The following is a 17,257-nucleotide window of genomic DNA, read 5'->3' as shown; positions in this document are numbered from 1 at the left end:
AAAAAGTTGGCAAACAAAATTTCCACTCAAGAATTGATTCTAAATATGGCCTTTGTATTTCATGATAACAAAAAGAACTTCTCTAAGTTAAGTGTGTGTTTTAGCACAATTTAAAATATTAGGATGACTGGTGCAAATTCTCAAGCAGTTTGTGTGGTGTGACATTTTTCTCTTAACAGTGACTTTTCTTTGCAAGATGGTCCCTTTAGCTTGGAGTGGCTTGGCTAGTAGCAGGAAACATTGTCTGATTCAAAGCTTCCCAAATACTGATGTCTCTCCTGGCTCAGGCAAAGAACAGGTGGATAGACAATCTTAGAGAAGGATGAATAATTTCCACATGATGTTGGAAGTCTTCATTGCCTCAGGTCATTAATTTTGTAATAACCAAGATGCAAAATCCACAAACTTATGACCTTCTAAACTTTCTCTTCAAATTAGATGAGCAAAAGTGCCCAGGTGTCTTTTTACTGATGAGCACGTCTCACAGGAGACACTGTGACTAAATAGGTTGATGATCTTGACATACAGCCAATACCTGCACATGTAAAGGCTCTTTCTCTGGTTCAGCTGGACTGCATTAAAGTTCACCCTGTTTTAAACAGGAAATTAAGCCATATGCTACTGGTAACCTTCAAGTCATGTCTGGGGCTCCAAAAAAACTTTCATAGTTTTTGTTGGTACAGTTTGTTTTGGCTTTAGAGCATCTATTGGCTGGTTTGCTTTTATTTTGATTAGGATTTCTTTAAACCAAAGAAATCCAAGAGATAGACTTTTTGTAAGATTCCAGTCTAAAGACAGCTTTTGATTATTGGCTTGTTTGTTTTTAAAACATATCATCAATCAAACATAAGTATTAATAAGCATGTGGAATAACAATGTGAATAATATTTTTTTTTCATTTTAGGGAAAGAAAATATTTGTTAGTAGATATTGGGGTATCTAAAGTTGGTAGCTAACATTGCCATTCTAATTAGTAAAATCCAAACTCCTTAAACATCTCAATTTGACACAAGAGAAGTCGCACAAAGAAAGAGGTTGAACAGAAATTAATTGAAATCTGTAGCTTTGTGTTAGCTTTATCTTGGACTTTGCTCAAGGTTTGGAAGTATAAACAAGGTTTTCCAAGGGACTATAGGAGAGGTCATGTCATGAATATGTCCTACTCATCTATCAAGAAATGTTTATGCAAATTAAAGTACGTTTCAATGAACTTTAAGGGAAGACTTAGGAGGACATCTTACCCCCTGAAACTAAAAATAACACAAGGGTGGCTATCTTTTAAGAATGGGAAAAGGCTTGTTTTCATTGTTTATGTAAATTAGCCTCAGGTAGTTTTAGCTAATGCAACCTGGAATGATTTTTTAAAATTTTCTGTGGTGATGATAAAATGGCATAGAAACAATGACTTGTTAAATTGCCTTGAGAATAGTGCCCCTACTTAAATTTTAAACTACAAAAAGACACGGTCATTCAACATATTTTATTGAATAGCACTTCTAGTATATTCTTCTAGGGCACTCTGGCTTTACCCATATTTGTTATTATTAATGTTAATTATCATTATCTTCAATTCTTTATTTGGGGAATGTATAAGAGGACCAAAGAGTCCCAGGTCAAAAATTCATTTGTTCTAAATAACTTTTAAGTTATTATTTGTTGGCATTTAAGTAGTGTTTTATCATGTTCAAAACCTTAGCCTGTCATATCCATCGCTTTTTCTTATAGGCCTCTGGGCAGTGTGGTTACCCAGTGAGTGAGTGAGCCACTTACCAATCAACCAACTAACTAATGAACTTTATGAACTTATTTGGAAATAACATGAGATGCTTCACACTTCTAAATTTAACTTAACAAGAGAGATAGAAAAGTGTTAGACAATGGTTCTAACTCACAAGAGCTCCAAAGCTTGTCTTAATAGTTTAGTTTTAAACAATTTCACTCAAAAAAAAAAAAAAATTGTCACTGAAATTTTAACCTATTTAAGTTGAGCTTAAAAAAAAAAAGGTAAAGGTTACATAAGGTAGTACCTGTTAAAATTCATTCACCCAGGAGTATATCATACTGAAGCTATCAAGTTTTCTTCTGAGATGAAAGGAAGGGAAAGATATTCCATAAAAAGTAGAAGATGCAACTATTGGCTAGTTGCATAATTCCCTAGAGCATTCAAACATCAAAATATTTCCATAAATGTGCTGTCCCTTCCTCTCTTTATTTAGCTTATTTAACTACAAAATCATATTGTATCTGGTCATAGAAAAAAAAAAGAAAAAACAAGCTACAACCATAGATTCTTGTATCCTTGTTCTGAAAATCGCCTCTCTCCTCTGTGCATACAGCCATTTGCACTATCCTCTCTAGTCCACTCCTTACTCCTATTCACTGGTCTCACTCCCAACACACCCTCAGGAATGTCAGTTAGCAACACCCTTGTGTATACTCCCAGATTCTTTGCCAGACGCTCCCACCTGTTGCCTTCACTGCATCCCCATCAGGGGCCATCACTTCCCCTATAACACTCTCCACAGAAGGTTCATCAGTCTGCTGTGGGCTGTATGAGTTCTTCCAACTCTCCATTAAAACTTCCAACCCCCTCTCCCCACTATGAAAAGTAGCCATCTGTTCATTCCACCTTTTACTTATCGCTGTTCACACAGACCTACAGAGCATTTCCCCTACATTCATCTATAGGCTTAGGGACACTGGCAGCTCCCTTTTCACCCTCTTCTCTACCTCACTCCCTAGCTTCTTTTTGTCACATAGATTCGATGTTGGATGATCCATCAACATTCTCTCTCAAGGGCTTCTTCAACTTCAGTTCCAATAAACTTTCCCTCCACTCAGTAACCCACACGTCTGGCCACATCTAAGAAATGGCCACTACCGGAAAGTATCATTTCAGCTATTTCAAAACTAACAGTTTGTCACCCTTGTTGTATTACAAGAACTATACTAGGCATAATTCTTTCATTCAATTAGCTCAGTACTATTTTGTGCCAGCACTGTTCTAGACACTCCCCTACAGGGAACAAAACAGAAAAAATTCCAAGTCACTGTAGAGCTTATGTTTTAATGTGGAAAATCAAAAACAAGAAGATAAGTAAAATATGTAGCATGGAGATGGTAATAAGTTCTACAGAAAAGAAATAAAATAGAGAAGAATGGAGCATATAAGGGTTGAAAATAATTAAAGAGGAAGAACTGAGGTAATAAAAATAATAATAATAACTAATACCTGAATCTTTACTATATGAAAAACACATTTCATCTAATATCTCATTTCATCTGCACAACTCATGGATGAAGAAATTCCGATTCAGATAACATATGTGACTTTTGAGAATCACTCAGCCAGGAAGAGGAAGAGTAGGGATTGAAATCCAGGCTGCCTAGCTGGAGACTTAGCCTGATGCTCTGCTCCATGTCCTTGATATCTCATTTACCCCCTTGAAATAGGTGATGCTGGTGGGTTTCTCTAACTCTCCTAACCTTCCAGTTTCCCAGTCCCCTGACTACACATTATCTTTGACCTTGTTGAAACCTCTAGTCTTATGGCCACCCCACTCACATTCAATCCACCAGCCAAACCAACATTCAAGTTTATCCAGATTAGGCCCCATGGAGGAAAAGTATATTTCTATACTATGGAAGATACACTTTCCACTTTGAAATTGTGTTGTCTATATGAAAAACTCAACTCTTGGACATTTTAACTTCTGACTTCCTTCAGTAGGTTATTAAATATCCCTACTTAATAGCTTGTAATACATATCTTAGTCATGGGCCACTCAACTTTCTACCTCCTAACATAGTGATCCTATAAGAAACAGGTCAGATTTTTCACAGATGACCAAACAGATATTAATTCATTCATCCGAGAGTCATTAGAGAAAGAAAACTTGAAAGGCATAAGCAGTTTTATGAGAAGGAGCCATTTTGCTAAATTCACAATATTCTTCAAGTGGGAATTGTTCACTATTGCCCCCACCCCACTGTTGCTGTGCTGGGCTCAGTCGTGTCCAACTCTTTGCGACCCCATGGACTGTAGCCTTCCAGGCTCCTCTGTCCATGGTGATTCTCCAGGCAAGAATACTGGAGTGGGTTGCCATGCCCTCCTCCAGGGAATCTTCCCAATCCAGGGATCGAACCCAGGTCTCCAGCATTGCAGGCAGGTTCTTTACCATCTGAGCTACGGGGGAAGCGCCCCCCACCCTGACTGTAGGCCCTTCTCAATAAAGTTACTGAGCACTCAACTCTACAAACAAACACAGTGTTAAGTACAACCAAGTTGGGGAAAATTACAGAAACATAAGAAGCAGTGATACAAGACTGTCTTCATTGAAAATATTAAAACTGCCCTCCCTAGCTATTCCAAATTTTTTTAATGTAAACTACAATGTGATTATGAAATGTAAACTCTTTTCTATTCACAATTGAAGGCCACAGAGAGTTTTAAAAAAAATAGCCTAAACCTGTGAGGAAGATTTAAGTGGAGCAGAACCTATAAAATGTTCTACCAGGCAGGTCTGCTGATGGTTTCAGAATTCACTCGACCTTGGGACTTCCTTTATGGTCCAGTGGTTAAGACCCCATACTTCCAATGCAGGGGATGTGGGTTCAATCCCTGGTTGAGGAACTAAGATCCGACATGCTGCACAGCCAAAAAATAAATAAGTAAATAGCACCTAATGCTGGTTCCCTGGTGGTTCAGATGGTAAAGAATCTGCCTGCAATGTGGGAGACCTAGGTTCAATCCCTGAATCGGAAAGAGCCCCTGGAGAAGGGGATGGCAACCCACTCCTATATTCTTGCCTGGAGCATACCATGGACAGCAGAGCCTGGTGGACTATAGTCCATGGGGTTGCCAAGAGTTGGACATGACTAAGTGACTTTCACAATGCTGGTTCTGAGGCTCAAAAACAAAACTAGTAAAATATTTTTTTTAAAAGAATGATGCACTTGACCTCTTCACAAGGAATTAGTGGTTCTGAAATTCTCTGGGATTGACCAATATGCTGATATTTCCCTTGACTTCCTGTTCTTTGAGTCAGATGCCTTGTCTCATTTAAGTTTAGTGTATGACTATCATACTAGAGATAGACTAGAAAGTCAGTAGAAGAGAAGCTTCTTTATTCTTCTCACTCCTGATACCAAACATGTAGGGTGTTTCCCTTCACACTAAACAGTTTGGGCACTAACTGCCTGGAGTCAGGCAGACCCCACAGGTTAAGGCTCAGCCCCACCAGCCTGTCCCCTCACTTCACATACCAGTCACAAGTCTCAGGCCTGTACTTCTAATGGACCACCTATAAATTGAGTGTTCCCCCTAGCCATGTCCTGGGGTTCAATAATTTGCTAGGACAACTCACAGAACTCAAGAAAGCAGTTTACTTTCTATTACCTGTTTATTCTAGAAGATACAACACAGGCTCAGACAAATGAAAGAAACGACGAGGACAAAGTCTGAGAGAAGGGGACATGGAGCTCTCATGGGTGTGTGCCGTTCCAGTACATTGATTTGTTCATCAACCCGGATGCTCTCCAAGCCTCATTGTTTCAGAGGTTTATTCTGTAGGCACAGTTGTGTGAATCATTGACTGTCAGTGATTAAGTCAATGTCCAGGCTCTCTCCTCTCTCCGAGATTGGGGGACAGGACAGAAAGTTCCATTCCTCTAACCAGCCAGCCTCCATCCTCCAAGAGTCACCTCATTAGTAGAAACTCAAGTATGCTTGAAAGAGGCTTTTTTATGAATAATGGCCCCCACTCAACCCTTTCACTCAAGAAATCACAAGAGTTTGAGGAGCTCTGTGCCAGGAACTGGAACAAAGACCAAATATGTGTTTCTTACCATCGTAGTCAGCAAACTGCTCTCTGTTTAAGCCCTTGTGTCGAAGCCAAATGTTGTGAATGGGATGTTAGAGATGACGTGAATGTACAAAATTCGTATCAGAATTATATCCAATTAAATACCTGTGGGAAAGCTGAAGAGTAGTTAGCAGCTTCTATCTCAAGTCACCAAGCACAGGGCACCTAGCTGGTGAAAAGATGATTTTATTTGGGTTCAACGTGTACAGAGTACTGCAGCTGATACCAACACTGCTAATGAAATATCTTGAGTCCTTACCAAGGAGGGCTAATTACTCCCTGGCATAAACTCATATAATCCATACAGCAACTGTGTGGATTCACATTTTAAAATATTATTCACATTTTACTGATGAGTAACAAGAGGCACTGAAAATTTAGGTGACTTCCCCCAAATAACACAGCTAGTCAATGGGTAAATCCGTTCAAGAGGAGTTAGTGTTCTGTTATAAAACCAATACTGCTAACCACTGTAATGTTCAAATCTTCACTGTGCCACTCAAAAATAATGTGATCTTGAGAATTTAACGTCTAAGAAAATCAACTAAGAGAGATTTTTGTTTGTTTGTTTTTTAACATACTGCACACTATGACAGACTTTTTGGTTTGGTTTTGTGTTTACTTGCACTGTTTTAGAGCAGTTCTATGTTCTCAGTAAAATTGAGGGGAAGGTACCGGGATTTCCAATTCACCCCTTGCTCCCACACATGCACAACCTTCCTCACCCAAGTGGGACATTTATTACAATGGATGAACCTACACTGACACAGCGTAATCACCTAAAATCCAAAGTGTACATTAGGGTTTACTCTTGGTATTGTGTATTCCACTGGTTTGAACAAATGTATCTTTAATTATGATATCCAGAGCTTTTTTCACTGCCCTAAAAATCCTCTGTGCTCTGTCCATTCATTCTTTCCCAGTCCCCCAACCCCTGGCAACCACTGATCTTTTCACTAGTTCCATAGTTATTCTTTTTCCAGAATGTCATAGTGTTGGAATCATATAGTGTGTAGCCTTTTTCAGATTGGCTTCTTTCACTTAATAATATGATTTTAATATTCCCTCAGGTCTTTTTATGACTTCACTGCTCTGAAATGTTTTTATTTTTCGTACTTTGAGTTTGCATTCAAACTGAATGAGGAGAATTAAGGCAAAGGGCCAAGAAAGTTCTGTGCCTAACATGCATTTGTTTCTTATTTCTGGCATTTTCCTGATCTCTAGAGTGACTGCTTGGGGCTCTGGGAGTGACTAAGGCCAGGAGTTTCCTTTCATATCTCCATCAAACTCACTGTAGTAAATGCCATAATAGAATTATAAAAACATGCTGGAAATGTATAAATAATGGATAAACTTTTAGCTGGGAAAAATCTGGGAAAGCTTCTTAGAGACACAGGGACTTTGACCTGACTGACAGTAAAGGGCAAGGAGGACTTCAGATACCAAAAACTGTTCCAATTTCAAGAATGATTTGAGCAAAGATGTTAGGGTGAGTGAAATCCATGTTATTCTCAGGGATGATATCCACATTTCACCCAGGAATGACATCTATGTTACATTCAATAAACACTGGGAGAGGCCAGGCATGTTTTAAGAAATGATCTTGAAAAAGACCAACTAGAGCTCATATTCTGAAAGATTTTAAATACTGAAAGAAGGGATTTGATTACAATCTTTATGCAAGGTGGAGCCTTGAGAAATGTTTGAGGATGGTAGGATCATCTTTGATTTTAAGGATTAGAGAAATTTGGGGTTTTACTGAATAATTCAGGATAAGTAGTAAAGAACTGACAGTACTGTTTTCATCAAGATATATGAAAAAAGCTGTAGGGGTAGAAACATTTGACATTTAATTGGTTGTACAAAGGGGCTTCCCAGGTGGTGCTACTGGTAAATAACCCACCTGCCAAGGCAGGAGATGTAAGAGATGCAGGTTTGATCCCTGAGGTCCTGATCTCCGGGGTCAGGAAGATCCCCCGGAGAAGGGGATGGCAACCCACTTCAGTATTCTTGCCTGGAGAATCCCATGGATAGAGGAGCCTGGTGGGCTATAGTCCACAGGGTCACAAAGAGTCAGACACCACTCAAGCAACTGAGCACGCATGCACAGGTTATGGAAAAGAAGTTGGTACTTCCATTCTGAGACACATGGAGAAGGGTGCGGCTGTAAACCAGGAGAAAGGAGACTCTAAGAGCCCTGGATTTGGTCAGAAAGAATGAACTACTTTCGAGACCTTTCAGCTTTGAAGTCCTGCACACCATCCCTTATATACGAGTCCAGGAGTAGACAGACTGTGGAAATGTGGGAATTATTTGTTTGGAGATGAGGGCTGAATCCAGGGAGGTGAGAGCTCAGCCTTGGGACAAACCTGTATCATAGGAGCCGTATGGAAAAAAGAATGCATTGGACCTTGGAATTTGCTCCATTGTATCTTTTCTATAAATAGTCACACAAATATTAATGATTAATTTTGAATGCACAATATTTAATGGATATATTTTTGTGCTATATATTAAGTACCTAGATCTTTTCTTGATCTGTTTTCTCTCAGTTGTTCAGGAAACAAGGAACATGGAAGAGGGCGTGCCTAACTAGCTCACCTAGCTGCACCCTGAGTATGACCTGACCATTAACCTAAGTAACAGATAGGAAAATCGCAGATACCAAGCCTGGAAGGAACATATCTTCTCGAAGGCCATTATAGCAAATGCAAGTTAACATAGATGTGACATACTGCCTCTTTTCGCTGGCTGTTGCCTGTCCACGTCTTTTGTCCAATCTTCTCATCTGTCTTATAATCTTCTATCTTTTCCCCCTGACACACGCATATAAACACTGAAAACTGAACATCGTATGAGACTGAAGAAATTATTAATATTTGTCATGTCCATCAAACAAAAAAGTAATAACTTGTATAAACACTTTACAAATAATTGAGTAACAAATTTTGCATTTCTTGGTTTATAAATAGAAATAAAATTGGGTTTTTAATAGGACACTTCAGTTTTCTTTTTCCATGAAGTAGGAGCTCTTGCAAAAAAAATTTGACATTCCCTGCCTATCCCCACAGTAAACTTATAGACATATAAATCATGTTCAAAGGAGGAATTAGTTGCTTGTTATGATATAATAGAGTTTCTGAAATACTCCTCATAGAAGCTGCAGTGTGTCTAGACATGCTAATAGTTAATATTCTTTAGCAGGAATTAGGACTATCTTCATATGTTTATATGGATGTGTACAGAATTGATTATGATGGATACATAGCAAAATGCTAAGGTTTACCATGCTTACTAATTCTACAACAGGTAGATACCTGATAGGAAGAACAATGAACAAATCTGTGGAACATAGCCTTGATAATTGCTATAGGAACAAATATTGTTTTGGCTGTATTCATCCACTCAGCAAGGAATTACTGAGTCCCTACTGTGACCTCAGTACTATGAAAGTTACTGTGGTTACAGTGGAGAACAAGACACATCTCCACCTTCATGGAATGTAGAAGCCAGATGTTAAACAAGTTGTTACAATAACATGCATGGAGATCGTTATAATTCAGGATATACAGGGCTTTGGAGGCACCCAGGAAAAAGACAACCTGGCCTAGAAGCTAGGGAGAGCTTCCAGGGGAAGAAGAAGGCATGACTTTTTAGGCTACAAGGAGTCTGCTTTGAAGAAAGATAAAATGTTGCCGAGTTAGAGTCCTAATAAAAAATCTTATGTAACATGTAAATGTTAACCTAAAAGTGTATTGGGTATTATCCTAGATATTAAAGCTAGAATAAGAGTTCCTAGTTAGTTTATATGAGTTTACTCTTAGTACACGCACATGCATACACACAATTTGTATAGATAGAGAAAATATGTGGAATACAAATATACTTAGAAAGAGAGAATGTGTGTGTGTCTCTGTGTACACATGCAATGGCTTTAGAATAAGCCTTCTGGGTCTAAGTTATAGTTTCAGCATGATGTGAAAAAGCTGGCTTAAAACTCAGCATTCAAAAAACTAAGATTATGGCATCCGGCCCCATTACTTCATGTCAAACAGAAGGGGAGAAAGTGGAAACGGTGACAGATTTTATTTTCTTGGGCACCAAGATCACTGCAAATGGTGACTGCAGCCATGAAATATAAAAGACACTTGCTTCTTGGAAGACAAGCTGTGACAAACCTAGACAGCATATTAAAAAGCAGAGATATCACTTTGCACACAAAGATCCATATAATCAAAGCTCTGGTTTTTCCAGTAGTCATGTATGGACATGAGATTTGGACCATAAAGAAAGCTGAGTGCTGAAGAAATGATGCTTTCGAATTGTGGTGCTGGAGAAGATTCTTGAGAGTCTCTTGGACAGCAAGGAGATCAAACCAGTCAACCCTGAAGGAAATCAACCCTGAATATTCATTGGAAGGACTGATGCTGAAGCTGAAGCACCAATATTTTGGCCACCTGGTGTGAAGAGCCTACTCAATGAAAAAATACCCTGATGCTGGGAAAGATTGAAGGCAGGAGTAGCAGGGGGCGACAGAAGATGGGATGGTTGGGTAGCAGCACCGACTCAATGCACAGAAGTTTGAGCAAATTCCAGGATAGTGAAGGACAGGGAAGCCTGCCACGCTGCAGTCCATGGGATTGCAAAGAATCAGACACGACTTAGCAACTGAACAGCAACAAATGATGTGACTTTAGGGAAGCTACTTAACCTAAGTCTTAGTTTCCTTCTCTGGTTATTTGGAATGGTAATGGTATTAATAGAAAATTGTAACATGTTTCATAGAGTTGTAGTCCTTGTGGTCAAGATTCAATAGTCAAGTATGAGGTCAGTGCACACAAAGTGCTCAGTGGTGATTAACTCTTAACACCCTTGTCCAACTTCCCACATCCCTGGACTGTTTTGTTTGGTTATTGCCTGCTTTGGAGAAGGTCGGGTTGTTGCATTCTAGTTTTCTTCCACATAAAACATCTGGCAACTCCATCTACTGTGAGCGGCTACACGGCCCCCCAACGCCTTTCTCAGCAGGGACAATGAGCAGTCTTTCTGCCCTGTGTGTGCTGCAGGAGAGTGATTTGGAAGCAGAAAGCCTTCTCCCTGCTGCACACTGACCCCCCACCACCACCAGCCTCCACCAGAGCCCATCATTAAAGCTAACTTGTTGAGACTAATGATCTGCCTGCTAATACACTCCTTGGGGTGCTGTGTTCATTGCTGATGAGAGATGTTGGAAGAAAATCTGTTACCATCTCTTTTATTAAAGAATTTGTAAATCAAGGCATTTCAGCAGATTTGACAAGTGATTTCAAACTTCCTAAGAAAAGAATGGAGAAGCTAAGAATGACCAGAGGGATCTGTTTTTCCTTTGCATGGTGGAGCCTTCATTGTGCGATAGCTTTTTTAAAATTGAAGCATAGTTGACACACAATATTATTTAAGTTACAGGCATAAAATATAATAATTCACAATTTATAGTTATTATAAAACATTATCTATATTCCTCATGTTGTACAATATATCCTTGTAGCTTATTTTACACATAATAGTTTGTGCGGTAGCTTTTTATTGTGTGTCTTCTAAGAAGAGCTGTCCACAGATGGAGGCAGCCCATGCATTGTACTCCTGACTCTGACTCCCCCAGACAGATGAGGACCTCTGATATCCACTTCAGTGAGAGCTGACACATGAATGAAAAAGGGATTCAATGAAGTGATTTCAAAACTCAGAAGAATCTCTCACTTCTAAGAACTTATGTATATGTGGAATAAATATATTTCATCAATACCATATATACCCCTAACAGATTTAGTCAGTTACTTGTGAAAGGCCTTTATAAACTATACAATACTATATACATGCAATCATTTCTTAAAATAATAATTATCATTAAATAAATACTTAATATGTGCTAAGAATTTTGCATTCATTGCTTTATTAAATCAAAGATAGATTCGGGGACATTAAGATAAGTCTTTGCACTTAAGCTATTTTAACCTTTTTGTATCTTTGACTATTTTGTAACATGTATGTGGTAATAATTTCTAGTACAGCATATACTTCCAACAGACAGGAACCTTCATGGACTTCTGCTGGCTCTGCTGCTCTAAGTCACCCGGATGTGTAGAAATGTGGCCTTGGGGTTTCTTCTCCTGCTGGCACACATTCCGAAAGAGTGTGTGATTCACAATTGTGTTTCTGGTCTTATATTCCAAGTAACTGCAGTGTTGCTTCCCCTAAGATTTGATTTAGAGGTTTGAACTATGCCTCTGCAAAAACACAAAAGGTTTGGGTGAGGTTAATTTTTCAAGGATGTTTTGGTGACTTTCAGGAGTTGCAGTCGTCATCATAGAGGGTGAGTCCAGGAAGAGGAAGAATGAGTTATTTAATGTTGTTATCCTTTCCTAGATTTCACCTTTTATGGACGCTGCTCATAGCCCATTCGCCAGGAAACTGGCAGCTCAAATAGCAGGCTTTCAGGCAGTCAGGCTAGGACCGACAGCATTCTTTACGCCTCTCCATTCATAAATATCAACCCCCTAGGGAAATAACTTTGTAACTCAAAATTACCAGCATCCACTTTTTAACTGTAAGAACAGAAACCACCCAAATAATAAAGGAGAAATGTAGAAACTTCAGCATTATATTTAAGACACTAGCGTAACTCTCAATTTATTTTTCTTAGTTTTCGTGTTACATTGGAGTATAATTGATTGACAATGTTGTGTTAGTTTCAGATGTACAGCAAAGGGATTCAGTTACACATATACATGTATCTATTCTTTCTCAAATTCTTTCCCCATCTAGGTTATTGCAGAGTATTGAGCAGAGTTCCCTCTGCTATACAGTAGGTCCTTGTTGGTTATAGCAGTTTGTTATAGCAGTGCGTACATGTCAGTCCCAAACTCCCAATCTAATCCTTCCCCCACCCTTCCCCCGGTAACTGTAAATTCATTCTCTAAATCTGTGAGTCTGTTTCCATTTTGTAAATAAGTTCATTTGTATCATTTTTTTTAGATTCACTTGTAAGCAATATTTTATGTTTGTCTTTATCTGGTTTACTTCCCTCAGTATGACAATCTCTAGCTCCATCCATGTGGCTGCAAATGGCATCATTTCATTCTTTTTATGACTGAGTAATATTCCATTCTATATATGCACCACTTCTATCTATAAAAATTTTTGCCACACTATCATTATGCATACTCATTATAGAAAAGCAGAAAGATATAAAAAATGAAATAATCTATATTCTAACAACCTTAGATAACCACTATTTTGGTATATTTTATTTCTAAGATTTTTCATGTGTAGGTGACTGTGTGTATGTAATTTATATGTTCATACAGTGTATAAGTATGCATTTTCTTACTTTAACATATGATAGTGTCCCCCATGCCATTAAATTGCATTTGAAAATAGCTCACAGTTTGTTTTATTCTGATCATGAAATTGATGCAAGCACGAAAATGACATAAGCATGAAATTGATGTAATCCCAGACAAGCCCATCTTAGGGCTTCCCCGGTGGCTCCGACTGTAAAGCTGTCTGCCTGCAAAGCAGGAGATCCCAGTTTGGTCCCTGGGTCAGGAAGATCCCCTGGAGAAGGAAATGGCAACCCACTCCAGTACTCTTGCCTGGAAAATTCCATGGACAGAGGAGCCTGATAGGCTACAGTCCGTGGGATCACAAAGAGTCGGACACAACTGAGTGACTTCACTTTCTTTCTTTCAATTACTTTTTAAAATTCAAACAATATGGAGAAGTATAGATAAAAGAATAAATACAGAGAAAGAAGGATATCCTGCTATTTGCAACAACATGGATGGATCTTGAGTACATTATGCTGTGAAATAAGCCAGACAGAGAAAGACAAGTACCACATGGTACCATTTGTATGTGGCATCTAGAAAAGAAAGTCAGACTCATAGAAACAGAGAGTCGAAAAGTGGCTGCCAGGGACTGGGTATGGGGAAATAGGGAGAATTTGGTAAAAGTGCACAAACTTTCAACTACAAGATGAATATGGTCTGAGGATCTAATGTTTTTGTTGCTGTTGTTTAGTCGCTTGGTTGTGTCCAACTCTTTGCGACCCCTGGACTGTAGCCCACCATGGACAGGCTCTTCTGTCCATGGGATTTCCCAGGCAAGAATACTGAAGTGGGCTGCCATTTCTTTTTCCAGAGGCTCTTCTCTGACCCAGGGATTGAAGCCGCGTCTCCTGCATTGCAGGTGAATTCTTTACCACTGAGCCACTATGGAAGCATGAGAAGCTAACATAAAACATAGTGACTATAGATGATGGCACTGTATTGTACAACGGAAATTTGCTGAGAGAGTAGAACTTAAACGTCCTCATAAAAGAAGGAAAGGAAGGAAGGAGGCAGGGAGGGAGGAACGGATGAAAGAAAGAAAAATACATGAGGTAATGGATGTGTGAATTAACTAGATGGGAGAAATCCTCCCACAATGTGTATGTAGGTCAGATCATCACACATACACATTAAACATCTTACAATTTAATTTCACAATTATACTTCAAGAAAATTAGAGAAAAAGACTCTGAAATCACAAGTACGTGTGCGTGTGTGTATGTGTTGCATTTACTTGATTCCAAAAATTCCTCCATTGGGATATGCTTCATTGGCTTAATAACAATCTTCTGGTGCAAAGTAAGCTTCATTACATGAATAAATGAATTTTTTCTAACCAATTATAACAGACAAAATGCAAGCCTCTATCTTCAATATAACCATTAGAAATTGAATCTAAACATTTAAATTTTAGAATTAAAAATGATTTTAAATCACTTCCATCCATGAGCAGTTATGTTTAATACCATAGTGACTTCATGCTTTTTATACCACATGTTCATTATCTTGACCTCTTTATTCTCTTTGTTGTTAATAGTTTCATTTGGGGGCACATCAAAAATTCCAGGCTTTTATCTGCATTCATATTCCCAAGTTTATTTATAAATTGCTAAAAGGTAAACAACTTTTTAAAAAGTCAGCCAAAAGTTGTTGACAGATACATTTTTAACACCAAAGTTATATATTCTTTCATATGCATAATTCAGTCATAACTGACTTGTCCCATCTTTCAAATTACTATGGTTTAGATTTCAAAGAATCTAGCAGTTTCTTCTACCTCCCATTGCATAGCCTGGTATATGACAGTTTATCGTCTGTATACAAATAACTTTTCACTTTATTACTGCATCAGATGGAATCTTTTTAAAAAAAAATATTTAAGGGGCAATAGGGTTTGATATTTTATTTTGTTGTAGAACAAACAATAATTGCTATTTCTATCTTGAATTCTTTAAAAATAATCATTAATAGTAATATAATTGTTACAATACTGAACTATTATCTAACTTCATGGAGTCTTTACTTTTCATTCACGTCTAATATTACAGTCCTCTTCTATATTGTAAGCTCCATAAAGGGAGAGATAGGTACATCTCAGACATTTCTGTGAATCTCTCAGCGTCTAGCACAATGCCTACTTGTGCAGGAACTACATTCAAATGAATCAAGAGATAAATATGCATTCAACCAGCTTTCATCTCCTGTTAGTCCAAGCATTATATCAAGTAAATTGAATAGATGATAGCCACCCATGTAATACACAAAAAATTAAACATGCATGATAGAATTCACTGTTCTTATCATAAGAGAAATTTAGAGTTGGAAGGAATTTGAAAATTTTGGTCTATCTCCTTGCTCAGTGAAGAATACCATTTGTGATATCATCTCCTTTCATTCTCTGCCTCAAAAGCTACTCAAATTCAGAGTCAACTGTAATTCAACAATGTTAGTAAAGCTCACCCTGACAAAATAACAGCAACAAAAACAAGATGTTTTTCAAGTACATACTGTCAACTACAAATAGGCACTTGCCATCTACCTCCACAAGGAGTAAATTATGTGCTGCTGCAACTGCTGACTTTCAACACCCCCTGAAAGGAGTTCAGGGTGGAGAGCTGAGGCACTCTGTGCTCTGGGAAAAACTGGCAGAACAGGTCTTCAGATAGATATTTTATGAACCAATTCTTTTATTTTATGAACCAATTCTTGTATCTCCTCATATCTAGAAAAGCACTAAAATCCTTCATGGTAACAGCTGCTCCTCCAGACTAGCAGAAACCTTCTGCGAAAAAAAATATGAGTTTGATTGCGTGTATTCCCCTTTCATGAAAACCACATATATACGGACCTTTCCCCTACCTCTTTGGAGCAGTTCCTCAGAGCTATCTGAAATGCTCTGATAGTTTTGAGAAATGTCCTCATTTTGCCCCCAAATAAAACTTAACTCATAATTCTCAATTCTGTGTGTGTGTGTGCGTTTTTTAAGTCAGCAGTACCATTTAAAAAATTTCACAAATTTTATCCCATTTGATGTCCACCACAAGATGCTTTTAAACTGTGGTGTTGGAGAAGACTGTTGAGAGTCCCTTGGACTGCAAGATCAAACCAGTCAATCCTAAAGGAGATCAACCCTGAATATTCATTGGAAGGACTCATGCTAAAGCTGAAACTCCAATACTTTGGCCACCTGATGTGAAGAGCCAACTCATTGGAAAAGACCCTGATGCTGGAAAAGATTGAAGGCAGGAGAAGAAGGGAACAACAGAGGATGAGATGGTTGGATGGCATCACCAATTCAATGGACAGGAGTTTGAGCAAGCTCTGGGAGTTGTGATGGACAGGGAAGCCTGGTGTGCTGCAGTCCATGGGGTGGCAAAGAGTCAGACACGACTGAGCAACTGAGCTGGCTGACAAGCCTTCAAAATAGATATTATTATCTATTTTATATTAAAGATGAGGAAACCGAGTCACAGTCAGATTAAATAGCTTATTTCTTGTCATATAGATTGTAAGTGGAGGAGCTGGGATTCACACCCACGTCTGTAAGATTCCAGAGCCCTAGCAGCCTTTAAATCAAGGAGCAACATTTCCTGCTCTGCTCATTGGGCAATGAAAAACCTTCACAGTGCTGTCACTTGAACTTTTGTTTAAGCCCTTAGTTGCATATGTTACTGTTACTAGTTTTTAGAAATGCTTATATCTTACTTTCTGGATGTTTACATATCTGTGTCTCCAAATGTGTAAAAAAAAAAAATGTAAAAATACTTTACAAATAGTAAAGGCTCCGTAAATATTTGGCATATTCTTTCAAAACACCATGAAGGGATACTCTTTTCAAATCAGTTTATTTCTGTGTGAGAAAATTGCTCTTTCTGTTTAAAACTCCTTAGATTCCTAAAACAAAATTATAGAATCCTACTACACAAAGATTATGTAATCTATTGCCTTCATTTTATGGTTGAGAAACCTAAAGATAATTGACTTGCCCAAGGTCACAAAGCTATTAACTTGCAGATCCATGGC

General features: G+C 38.3%; 1 protein-coding gene across 10 annotated transcripts in view; it reads left to right on the top strand.

Annotated features, from left to right (window-relative positions):
* SGIP1 (SH3GL interacting endocytic adaptor 1) overlaps nucleotides 1-17,257 on the top strand; it is a 229,555-nt gene that overhangs the window by 170,482 nt on the left and 41,816 nt on the right. The gene's annotated exons all lie outside the window — the stretch shown is intronic.

The sequence above is a fragment of the Dama dama genome, chromosome 20, assembly GCF_033118175.1.
Source record: "Dama dama isolate Ldn47 chromosome 20, ASM3311817v1, whole genome shotgun sequence".
Classification (NCBI taxonomy): domain Eukaryota; kingdom Metazoa; phylum Chordata; class Mammalia; order Artiodactyla; family Cervidae; genus Dama; species Dama dama.
Note: the sequence above shows the minus strand (reverse complement) of the source record. Positions and strands in the feature narration are given on the sequence as shown.